The sequence below is a fragment of the Penaeus monodon genome, chromosome 41, assembly GCF_015228065.2.
Source record: "Penaeus monodon isolate SGIC_2016 chromosome 41, NSTDA_Pmon_1, whole genome shotgun sequence".
Taxonomy (NCBI): Eukaryota; Metazoa; Arthropoda; class Malacostraca; order Decapoda; family Penaeidae; genus Penaeus; species Penaeus monodon.
The window spans coordinates 28,327,926-28,339,236 of NC_051426.1; positions in this window are offsets into that span (position 1 = coordinate 28,327,926).

Below are 11,311 nucleotides of genomic sequence, written 5' to 3' on the forward strand. Positions count from 1 at the left end.
TCTCAACTCCCACCACCCTTCACAGCCCTGCAAAACAAATGAATGCGCGATCTTCCAAATCATGAGGGAGGTAAAGGGGTTCTGATCCTGTATTCGACTCCACATATATTATTCAATCCCCTTGATGATATACGAATTTAATTCAATCCCAAATACAGTTCAATCATCTAAAAAAATTGGAGATGCCTTAGTAAAGCTTTGAGATATAAGTATCTTCTAAAATATCGATAATCTCTAATTCCTTAAAAATAAGTCAGACCCCCTGCCAATCCTCAAATGCATCGCAAACCTCTTGACAGAATTTAGAAACCCTATTCAAACCTTAAAATACACTCCAATCCCCTTAAAAGGACGCTTAATAGGATTCGATCTCCTTTTAAAAGACGCAATAGAATTCGAACTCCCTTGCACAAATGTAAACAATGTCGGCGTCCACGATGTTCCTCGGTCTCTTGTAAGGCCTGTGTTGTCTGCAATTTCCAGCAATGGCACAGCTTCTAAGACTTTATTACAGGTATATATGGTAATTTGTATTATTGTGCTTTTATGAGACCAATCTTTGATTACATCATTATATACTTTCTGTATATTACGAGAATTTGTGTTTATTGTTTACATTCGGATGTTTTTTCTTCTTGAGATTATTCAATTGTTCTTTGATGTAATGTATTTAAAATGTCAAGAATTTGGCTTTCAGTATTTTGTTTCTTATTTTATATTCTCTTATTATGAATGAATTTATATATGGATAGAGTCGGGTAAGCCAGGTTCTCTGCACTGATAAGGCCAGAGAACTGCCCCCCATGGATAGTTGGATATATAGATAGATACAGATAAGTAGTTACACATTGAAATGACACACATCCTCAGCCTCAACAGGTTCTCTTGGTCACCACCTTTCTATGTGGTAGGAATGCTGGAAAATTTTTAGTCTGTGATTACGTTTTCGCTGTCATACTGTGATGTCTGTTGACTATTTTTCTAGAAGTTCAAGTTGTGTGTGCACAGTGTGGAATTCTCAAACTCACCAGTAATCATAGTACTGAATTAATTTCTATATTGTTTAGTGCAGTGGCTGTCCCCTGTGCAACACCCCACAGGGGGTGTCCCATGGGGCACATCCTCCCAGCCCCTGCCCAGAAAAACAAAGAATCCTCCATATATTCATGGTAGGAGAAGGCGTGAGACAGTCTCGGCATCAGGCACTTCTATACGTCAGTCTTGCTCTACCCTGCCATAGGTAGAGTGAGAATTCCACTGAATGACAAAAATATCTGCTGCATATCAGCACTGAGAGACAAAGTCCACAAGACCCTCACACAGCCTGAGTTCATATTGCTACATTTTCTGTAAGTTGACACAAAGGATGGGTATAGGGAGGGCTTGCCCCCCATCTAGGGAATAGATAGAAGGCAGGCAAAGTTGGGTTTGGATTTTGGGTTCGCATGAAACCCTGGTTTTAGGACTTTGTCTCAGGAGGATGCTTTGCTCTTGGTAACAAATACCCTAGAATTCAGTAAAGTAAAAAAGTGTATGGAATGGTTTCCTAGAGGTAAAAATAACCAGGTAGCTCCACTTCCATTTTGTCTATTGAACTGAAAAATAAAATAGACTAATAGAATAATGGTAAGGAAATCTTTGTTATCATAGGTAGAAGAGGGGAATTTTGTTTTTACTTCTGGTAATTATAAAAGTATTGAGTAAATTATGCCAATGATTATGTATTAGCTATATTTGATATCTTCACGATGCACTCATTAGTTAATGTGATGGTGTCATTAGTTCCCCACCCCTTTTCTGAATCCAATAATCTGTGCAAAATTTTATTGTAAGTGTTTTTTCAGTGCATTTTCTTTGAAAAGGTTCAATTATAACAATGGTAAAGAAATGAAAAAAAAGAAAACCAAGAAAATTAGAAATAAAAGAAGTATTTAATATTTACAGTAGATAAAGGTCAAGAGGCAGGGTTTAGGTCAGATGTTGCCAACTAAGATTTTCACCAAGTTGTTGTGGAGCTACCTGGTTATATTTACCTTGGGTAAACGTAAACTTGAAACCCTTTTCATCTATGGCAAGTTTTGCGCAACTTGAAATAAAGGGATAACATGGCAGAAAGAAAGAATATCAACCAATCTTTTTCCAAGTTCCTCACCATGTTTACATTGCTGTGATAAATACTATGACTGCATAACTTATTACTGCAATCTGTCAAACAGTTCATGTTCCTGCTTTTTTTAATTCATGTATTTATTGCATTCTCTTATTTTTATTATATTTCTTTAACATGTTTTAATAGTTATTTACACTATTCGTTTGCACATGCGTGTTTTTACCGCCAAGATATTTGACAGCTTCAAGAGAGTCCATTCTCTGACAAACACCCTTTATTTTTACTGTTGCATTGATTCCAGGTCATTTATATAACAAAATAGAGACTGTGCAGAAGAAATATATTATATATCTATCACATCTTGATATTCGAGCCCCCCCCAATCGCTTGCCCGTTGTTGTCGTGGGGGGGGCTTAGGAGGCGAAGACTGGGACCCAATGATGGGGAACTCCCCAACCTTGGGACTCAGCCCTCGACTCAACTAATTTTGCATGGTCTTCTTCTTCTTCTTCTTCTTCTTCTTCTTCTTCTTCTTCTTCTTCTTCTTCTTCTTCTTCTTCTTCTTCTTCTTCTTCTTCTTCTTTTTTTCCTTCCTTCCTTCCTTCCTTCCTTCCTTCCTTCCTTCCTTCCCACTTTTTGTTTCTGTCCCTTCACCAAACCCTTCTGCTATCCACCTCCTAAGGTGTGAGAGCCGTGCTGAAAGGATGAAAGGATGACTTAGTGTCAGTCCTGAACGGCCTGAGGGAGCCATGGGCAGGGTATTCCCCTGATTTAGTTATCTAGCCCTTACCCCTCAAGGGGACCCTGAGGGGTGGACTTTTTTTTATCCCCAACATAATCCAGGCTTACCATGGCCAGTAATGAAAACATAGCCCCACTATTAGGGGCAATGAGGCTTGCCCCTTTATCAAATAGCCCCAACGATATAAACCCACCCGATTCCCTGACCCCAGGCTCTCCTTTGACCACGGCTCCGAACACTGCAATAACTACCCCTCATAAATGCCTACAGTACGTAGCCAACAATCAACCCTTAAGGACATTTCCACTCTCCCAGCATGCTCAACTTCAACCCCCTCTACCCTACAACCTCCAAAAACAACCACTCCATCCTCCCTTATTAATCCCTTACAGCCTTATTGCCCACCTCTCCATAACCCTACCTCCCTAAACACTACTCAATCTTCGTCACGCCCCCCCGCCCTTCTACTACCCCTATCTCTAAAACAATTTTGAATACTCACTTTAGCGCAGCCAAATGGGACCGATTTTCGTGATCCCTCCACAGCCCCTACTCTGACAACACCCTTCTCTTCCAACAATGTCTCCAAAAACAAGTGGGTAAAGTCTCTTCCATAGCCGACCCGACCGCTCCCGTCTTGTCACGAAACATCCGAAAACCAAGCTATAACATTAACAAAACTAACTGACCTATATGGTAACCCCATCCTTGCAGAACCCCATCCAACCTTGCACTGGAACAGTTTTCAATCTCCCCAGCAAATTGCCCAATCTATGACAAGATTGGTCAATTGTGGAGAAGACCTACTCGCCTGTCCCCACAGGCTATGATGCAACATCAGTACAATGCTACTCAATTCCCCCCCAGAGGTCATCGAAAGAAACCCACTAACATAGCTAAAATTACCTTCCGTAGACATGACCTTTCCCCTTTAACGCTACATAGGAGGAGAATCCCTCCCTGTTCGTCCATACCAACCTCCTCCACGTCAGTGCCAAAATTGTTGGTGTCTAGGACACCCAGCCAACATTGCTGTTCCACAGCCAATGCCCACTATGTGCCCACCTGGCCACACCCGATCTAACTGCTTCTGCACAATCACGCACATGTCCAACTGTGGCAGTCCCCAAAATTTGTATTTTATAGGGCTGTCCCACCTACAAATTTGAGTCTGGGAGCAACTCTCAGGATTCAAACTTGACTCACACTACGTGAAGCCAGACAGGAAGCACGTCGACGTGGTTTTCTCTCTTACTCCTTACTCCAGTAATACTGCTCATTCTCCCAAATTCTCCTAAACCCACCCACCCTACATCTAACTCCCCCTTTTCTACCTCCTACCTTCCCCAGTCAAGCTCTTTTGCCAACCTAAATCCAGACACTCCAATCTCTACAACAGATACCCCATCACCACAACAACCCCAACACCTCCCCTCTCCCTCCTCGCCTACCCTAACAGACAGAACAAACGTTCCACCCCCTCTTCCCCTACCACACAATCACCTCCACCTTCCTTTGCCCCTATGCTTGAGACACCAGTCCTCTCTTCCCCCCTCATAAGAAATCCTTTATCCCCCAAAACTCCCCAACCAACTCCTCAGAAGAAACTATTGAAAATATTCAAGATTACTTAATGAAAACTGACACTCAACCTCCAAATCTTACAACTCCTGCTCCTTCTACACTCCAAGTAACTGCTGATATCCATCCTCCTCCTAACGATATCCCCCTACACCCTATCCTCCTTTTCTTTTAACTGTAGGTTCATGTCTGAGCCGCCGTTGTCACAGCATGATACTTAATTGTAGTTTTCATGTTGTGATGCTCTTGGAGTGAGTACGTGGTAGGGTCCCCAGTTCCTTTCCACGGAGAGTGCCGGTGGTACCTTTTAGGTAATCATTCTCTCTATTTATCCGGGCTTGGGTCCAGCACCTGACTTGGGCTGGCTTGGGGCACCCAGTGGCTAGTGGGGCAATCAAGGTGAAGTTCCTTGCCCAAGGGAACAACGTGGCGGTCGGTGACTCAAACCCTTGAACTCAGATTGCCGTCGTGACAGTCTTGAGTCCGACGCTCTAACCATTTGGCCACTGCTATCCTCCTACCCCCTCCCAAAACAGCCCATCCCCCCGACCCCAACCCCTCCCACCATCCCCTCTATCCCTTCCACTCCCTCCTGGAGACACACGTGAATCCCTTATGTCACAAGTATCCCCTTCCTCAAACCCTCCTTCTCCTAATACCCCTCCTATAGAACACCAACTCCCACACCTCTCCCATCTCAGACCTCTCAGTCCTTATCCCACCCTCTAGCTGCTTTCCCCTCAAAGTCACCCACATGTACTACAATCTATATCACTAAAGTATAACTATCCTTCATTGGAATATTCGCAGTTTTCCGCCCCCCAAAAGACCTGACCTTCGTCATATCCTTTCCTCTTATAACCTATCTATTGTATGCCTTCAAGAGACCTTTCCCTTACACATCCCCCAATACCATCCCCAATTATCATTTTGTCTCTTCCCCACTTCCCTTTATGTCTCGTCCATACTTATCAATCGAAACACCTTATGTCACACCTCCTTTTCAAACCAATGTCCCTTGCACAGTTATTCGTATCTTCCTTCATCATTGGATCAAAAGTGATTTCAGTCCTACTTCCCCCTTCCTACCCCATTGACTTTTGTTGCTTTTGAAAATCTAATTTCCCAACTTCAACCACCTTTCCTCATAGTTGGTGACTTTAACTGCTCTTTGGGGTGATTCAATCACCAACTCCCGAGGCCGATCTCTAGAGTGCTTCCTCTCCACAGCTGACCTTACCATTCTAAATTCAGATCGCCCCACACACTTTGATACATGCACGAAATTTTTTTCATGTATTGACCTCTCTCTATGCTCCCCTTCTCTTCATGTAGATTTCCACTGGTTAGTCTTAAAAACCATTTTTCCCTATAGTAAACCACTTTCCAGTTCTCCTTTCCCCTACTTCATACGTACCATTTCCCTAACTCCCCATGCTGGTGCTTTGAGAAGAGCCGACGAGCATACTTTCACTTCACTCACTGCTATTCATACCCCTCCATCCTCCCTCACCTCATTTCAGAAATGATACAGTGTTTCACAAATACAGTCTTAAGAGCTGCACATACAGCTATCCCTCGAACCTCAAGACCATATACCTACAAAAGAGGTACTCCAAATTAACTATCAGCCCTTATCTCCTTTAAAAGAGTCTCTGCCTATCTCTGTCGTACAATCCAGAATAGTAAAACAAATAGCTGGCGAAATTCTGTTTCATCAATTACATCCTCTACATCTATCTCAAATGTTTGGCGCCGAATCCATAAACTATCAGGCAAACATCCCCCCCTATCCTGCCCCCGTCCTCCATATTCGAGATACCCTCATTTCTGATCCTCTCCAAGTCGCTAATGAACTGGGTGATTATTTCAGCCAGGTCAGTAGTGGTTCTCACCTTTCTCCACACTTCTCTTCTATTAAGACCACCAGAGAATGCACCCCCATTACCTTCACCCCATCCTCCACTGAGTCCTATAATGCTCCATTTTCTTCCTCTGAACTCATTGCTGCCCTACAATCGTGCTGCAACACTCACGAAGGCCCTGACGGTATTCACTACCGTATGCTCCGGCAACTCCCTCTTCCTCCTTATCCTTCCTATTAAAAATTTTACAACCACATATGGCATCAGGAAATTTTCCTTTTAATTGGCGAGAAGCTCTTATCCTTCCCTTCCTGAAACCCCAAAAAATCGGTACCCTCCCTCAAGACTATCGCCCCTCGCACTATCTAGCTGCTTTGTGCAAACTTTAGAGCGAATTGGGGGGAACTTCCCGCTTAATGTGGTATCTTGAATCTCACAATCTTCTCTCTCCTTCCCATTCAGTTTTCCCCCTTGCCATTGCACAGCTGACCCCCTTGCTCATTTTGAACATATATTTCATCTGCATTTGCACCCATGAATCCGTACTAGCTATATTTTTTGATCTAGAAAAAAGCATATGGGTACGACATGGCAGTACCATATCCTCCAACAATTGTCCTCTCTAGGCATACTGGAAACATGGGTTCTTCATAAGTCCCTTTCCCCTTCCCAACGCACTTTCCAGGTCAAAATTGCCTCTGCCCACATCCTCTTTCTTTCCTCAAATCAAGGTGTCCCACAAGGCAGTGTGCTCAGTACCACTTTAAATTTCCCTTTTTGCTGTTAATGATATTGTCCTCAGTTTTACCACCAGGAGCCCGTCATCACTATATGTTGATGATTTAACCATCTAAAGCCTCTAGTACATCCATACCAAATCTCTACCAATTTCTTCAATCGTTAATCTCATCATATCTTCCTGCCACAAACCATGGCTTCCGCTTTTCTACCTCTAAATCTTTCTCCCTCCTTTTTTCTCTCTCGTCACGGGGTAGGTCCCCTACCCCCCACTCTTCTTATATAGCACTCCACTCCAATGCCGTTCCTCTGGCAAATTCCCCAGGTGTCATTTTGGACTCCAAACTGTCCTGGCGAGACCATATTCTACACTTAAAGAAAAAGCTCTCCGCCGCCTTCGAATCTTAAAAAATCTATCCCATATATCATGGGCCCCAGATCGCAAAACCTCCTTTATCTTCATGTTACTTTGATCCTCTCCACTCTTGATTATGGATGCCATATCTACTCCTCTGCCTCAACTTCTCTCCTTGCCCATCTTGATACAATCCATCACTGTGGTCTTCGCTTAGCACTAGGCGCCTTTCTCTCCTCTCGTTGAGAGCTTGTACCTGAATCAGGCATACCATCTCTATCTCAACCCTCGTGCCCTTTCTCTCTCTCCGATGCTATGTTCGATTCCACCAAATTTGCCTCACTAAACTAAATATCCTACAATCCCTACTTCTTACCTTAGCTTCATCTCCACGTTTACCTACTCCTTTCTCCACTCGCATGGATACCCTCCTCTCCCCTTCCCCTTTCCCCCATCTCCAACCTCTCCCGTTCTCTGTCCTTTCCGTCCTCCATGGTTATACCTCACCCCATATTTGCTCTTCTGTTTTCTCCGACCCCCAAAAACAAATATCCCTCCTACTGTCCTTCTCACCCATTTTCCTTTACCATGTCTCCACTCATTCCTCTAGTATTCACGTATATACTGATGGCTCCAAATCCACCCCCGGTGCTGGTTTTGCAGTAATCTTCCCAACTTTACTTTCAAATACTCTCTTCCTCCTGATCCCGTGTCCTTACTACAGAACTGTATGCACTGCTTTTTGTCTTAAAACACATATATCATCTCCCCCTTTTCCCCTTTTACAATTTTTAAATGACTCCCGTAACTCATAACTCTCATAAAGTCAATACACATCACCCAAATCCCTTGTTTGTAAGATCCAACTGGTTGTTTCTACCTGTCCACACGCCATGAACAATCAAATTTTGCTGGGTGCCCAGCCATGTTGGAATCCCCGGGAATGAACAGGCAGATACACTAGCACGCCACACCGCTATGACCACATCATACCAACCACGCTTCTTTACGTATCCCCCGCCACGGATTATTACCCCCACTTTAAGACCTTCCTGGGATAATCGATGGCAATCTTTTTGGGTCAAGCCTCCGCACTAATAAATTACATTCTGTAAAACTATCAATCTCCTCCTGGTCAGCTCCATTTCATCGGAACAGACGTTGGGAGACCGCTCTCGCCCGCTTATGCATTGGCCACACTCCTATCTGATGTCACAATCTGATCCACCCTTATGTTCCTTATGTAATGTTTCCCCTTTCAATCCCACACATCCCATTGTCGTGCCCACGTTTTGAAACAACCCGTACCTCTGCTTTCCCCCACCTATCCTCCCTTCACCGACCTCCCAACCTATCAGACATCCCTACAGAATCCCACACTTTCTGCTTCAACAGCCTATTCTCGTTCCTCAAACGCATACATATCCTTCATCTAATCTAACTCCTTACCACACCCGACCCTAACCCTTTCACTCACCAATTCCTTTGCCCAGCTTAGACAACTAATCACTAACTCAAACCCCCCTTCCTTAACATTAACTATAGTGCTACATGACCTTAGATGTCTAGCACATTTATCTTGCTTTTAACCATTAACCATTAACCATTGATATTTGAGCCCATCAAGTGCCCCAAATGCCCCAAAAAGTTATTAGAAACCAAGCAACTCAGACAGTAAACGGAAGCAAAGAAAAGCTTGGTGTTTTGCTGTATAAAGGGATACGATTTTCAATGAGCAAATTATTTGCAGAACCAGATATAGTATTTGATTGAACAAAATTATATATCCCCATCCATTTCGAGTCACTTAGCCTGGGAGTCAAGGTGGCAGAGCTCCCAGGTAGATTATATATAAAGTAAATTGTATAAATCCCTTGGGGGTCCAGGGGATGAAGCCCCCTGCCTTGGGAATATATGGAATGTACTGTATAAATTCCACAGGGGTCCAGTGGGCAGATCCTCCTGGCTGGGAAATATATTGAATGTATTTTTAAAAAATTCCACCAGGGTTAACTTTGGTTGGCTTATTGGTTAGGACATATTATAGGCACCTTTGGATGGTGTGAAAGTCTATAGAATTTACAAAATGATGGGTTGGATTTTTTTTTTTAAAATTGGTGCATCAGTCTTTCAAAGATGGCAGACACGTCCATAAGATCAATCATTAGCAAATTTAAAGCATTTTTTGTGTTGGTTTCCATTTTTTTTTCTTCCCTTCCCCCTTATTTTACCTGTTTTTTTCTTTCCCTAATTTCTCTGACATACTTCTGATTTAGTTGCCAGAGAGTGTCGTGAGCCCAAGAAGGCTTTTGCCCCCTAGGCAAAGACAGCTCATCTGCTACAAAATTTTAAAATCCAATTACTTTTCTATACACAGGAAATACTCATTTTGTGGTGCCCTTGATTACAGTATTTTGTATTAACCTGTTGTTTTTCTTAGCTCTTTTCTTTTTTATGGAACAAGTGATGTAGAATAACCGTATATTGAAGCTAAGGTTTGATGTGTTTTGGGTTTTGTGGTTCCTAGAATTTTTTAATACATATCAGCCCTGCCCACAATAATGTTTCCTCTGGGAAACTCTTCTTGTCAGTATGCACTGCAGTCAAGCTAAAACTTGGGGGCACCAAGTGGACTTGAGTGGTGCTTTCCCGCAAGGCTTTTCCTTTACCACTTATGTCTGCAGATTATTTTTAGTACCAAAGGCTACAACTTTTTGTCTTCTACGGGAATATCAAATTCAATTTGCCTTACCTTAGTGCATCCATACTGTCAAGATTCATTGAAGAAGGAAATGTAAAGGAAGATAGAAAACTGACTGTAAAATGACTTGCTGAGCTTTTCTGGCATGCATATACAGGCTTAGCATCGTCAAAGTTGATGATCCAACGGGAAAAGAAGTTTGAATGTTCCAAGAGAGTTCAGAGAATGTATTCGCTGTTAAGAAGAATGAAAGAAGAAGGAAGAAGATAAACACAAACAACCACGTTGGATAACATTTGACCCCACCAGCTCAGCATATCCATGGATAGCTACCTGTGCTCCCTTCCACTGCTACTCATTACGCTATTCTCTAAATTTTAAGTTACCTCAGTGCATCTGCCTTGTACTATTGTGTGCAACGTCCATGCAACTTGTGTTAATTTACAGGGCTTTTATTTTAGCAGATTTAATTATTTTCCCATATTTTGAGTGTCATGAAATAGGGCAGGAGACTGGAAAACACAGCCTCTCTTTTTGAGTTTTTCTTATGGGAATAATTATCGTGTTGTAAATTATTTGATTTTACAATAGTATTCAGGAAAGTGACTACTATACCTACTCTACCTGTACTTATATTTTTCTTTATGAACATTATTTTAGCAATTCTCTTTGATAAAAATTACCAAACAAATAGACTTCTTAAAACTTAGGGTCCCAATCCTTTCATCTACCTTAAAGAGGAAGTAGAAAATACATTCAGGTTTTTATTAATATTAGTATATAGATGATAAAAAAGTTTAGTACTGACAGACTTAATTTTTTTTCTCTTTCTTTCTTTTTCTGAATTGTATGAGATGCATGATTATTGTTTCATTTCTTCTTGTAGATTGAAGGAAGAAGCCATGCAGCATCCGTCTCTTCACAAGCACTAGACTAAGGGTGCGAAGCTGAGGAAGGAGAGCCTCAAGCAGAACGAGACCCACTGAAAGACCGTTCTAAATTAGTCCCTGTGGAGACCAGCATGAAAAACCTGAAAAGTGATGGTGAGATTATTATTTGGCAATAGTAGTTGTTGTTGTTGTTATTATTGTTGTTATTATTATTGTTATTATTATTATTATTGTTGTTGTTGTTGTTGTTGTTGTTGTTGTTGTATCATTATTCTTGCTATTATCTTTATTATTGTATATTTTATTATAGTGGTATGTTTTTTGTTTAT